The sequence below is a fragment of the Prunus avium genome, chromosome 8 (genome assembly GCF_965620075.1).
Source record: "Prunus avium chromosome 8, drPruAviu1.hap1.1, whole genome shotgun sequence".
Lineage (NCBI taxonomy): Eukaryota > Viridiplantae > Streptophyta > Magnoliopsida > Rosales > Rosaceae > Prunus > Prunus avium.
The window spans coordinates 35287098-35289319 of NC_142291.1; positions in this window are offsets into that span (position 1 = coordinate 35287098).

The window sequence follows — 2222 nt, forward strand, 5'->3', positions numbered from 1 at the left end:
ATACAATAGATCTTACTTCTATTAAAGAGGTGGTTTACAAAGTGGTCTACAGATGTGGTATCTCTAACATTTCCCATATTATTATGTAGGATTGTTGTGGGTGTGCTGAGTCATTTGTGAGTGGGCAATTCTGCTGGAACTGGGTGTATTATCATCACTCATCAGGCCCATTTGGAGGCCATTCCTTTAGTCAAAAGCTAAGGGACAACTTGGACTGCTAACTATCGACTATCCAGAGTGCTTGACTGCCCTTTGTTTCCATTTTCTTTTAAAACTTTTTTTAGTTCAGTTCTTGTGTTAGAATTTAATTCATGTTTTGTCCTTTGGGAATTTGTCCAAAGCATCTGCAAGAGGAAGCTCGGACTAAGTCGACCCACAAAAATAAAAAAATAAAAAATAAGTATTAGACACAACAATCCTTACTAATTAGAATTTGAGACATAGGGTATTTCTGTTTAGGTTTTAATACTTACTAGGCTCTCCGCACGCGCTTCCGCTCCTACGGGAGGCTTTTTTAAAAATTTTAAAATTTATTTTTGAATTAAAAAAGATAATGGATAGTTGTGTTCCATAAAAAGGGGATCCATTATTTGATTTTTCTTTTAATTTTAAAATTTTTTAATATGAAAAAGTATGAATTTACCATATTATCCTTATTTAATTAATAATTTCAATTCTTAATGTTTGCATTAACCAAGGGTATTTTCTGGTATTTTGAATATTTCACAATTCTCTGCCTTTTGCTTTATATATACTAGCCTCTCCGCATGCGCTTCGGCACCTGCGAGAGGCTTTTTAAAAAAAAAAAATATATTTATTTTAGAATTAAAAAAGATAATGGGTAGTTGTGTTCCATAAAAATAGGATCCATTATTTGATTTTTCTTTTAATTTTAAATTTTTTTAATATGAAAAAGTGTGAATTTACCATATTATCCTCATTTAATTAATAATTTCAATTCTTAATATTTGCATTAACCAAGGACATTTTCTGGTATTTTGAATGTTTCACCATTCTCTGTCTTTTGCTTTATATATATAGATATATATAGATGAATCAAATTTTGTTTTGAATTTGGCCAAAGCGGAGGCCCAGATTCATTGGATTTGTCTAAATTAGAAAGATAAAATACAGTTTTACCCTTTTTGTTTAAAAGCCTGGCCAAAATTAGATCTTATCATTTCTCTCTCTCGATTGGAAAACAGGGCAATCACATTCCCAATTTCACAGCGACTTTCTGTCACTGTAACGATCTTATCTCGTTGTTGTTCCTAATGGTTGGTTCCTCACTTATTAGGGAGCTTTAATTTTAAAATACTATATAGTTTACTAATTTAGAAGATAGGAATACAATTTCACCTAATTAGCATAAGGCCAAAGACCAAAAAGTAGTAACTAATTTTACAATAATGTAATTTTAAAAAATCAAAATTACATACAATGCCACTCCTTCTAAGGCAAGCGCACTATGCCACATGTCCACCTTTGCAATCCCTCTTTCGGCCACATGCCACATGTCCACATGCGCACTAAAACCTAAATTTACTCTTTTTTTTAAATTAATGAATATATAATATATAATATATATTTCAATAAACCAATAAGAAACAATTCATGATTTTCTTGGTTGACCAAGAAACATATGGAAATTGTTTTCTTATGTGTTCTCCCTGATTCTTTACTACTGTAATAACCCAATCCTAATTAAATTTTTAATTATTAATTTATTCAAGTAAAAGACGAATTTACCCCAAGAAAATTTTAATAGGTTTAAAAGTTGACTTTTTGTTCGGGAAGGAATTTGGGAGTTTTAGTTACACCATTGCGTAGAGCACGTCGAGACAAGTCCGTGGACATGTAGTGGACTCGAATTCAAGTTGTAACGAGAAAGTTAAGATAAAAAAAATGTATCAATGGCATAATTGTAATTTTTCCAAAAATGTTTGTATTTAAAAAAAAAAATTCTGATTTCTCTCTCTTTCTCCCTGTCAAGCTGAAAGCCCCCCCCCCCCCCTCTTTGTAGGGGCTTTTTCGTTCCGGCAGCTACTGCGGGCCTGGGCTGCCGTAAGGAGAAAACTAAAGAAAATATCCCCCTTGTGTCTAAGTTTAAATATCATACCCCAAAATGTTTCGAAATGGTTGTAAAGCCTTAGGAAACACCTTGGTTACCTTCACCAACGAAAATAATGGCTGCTTACAGATAAATTCTTGGCTTGGCATGA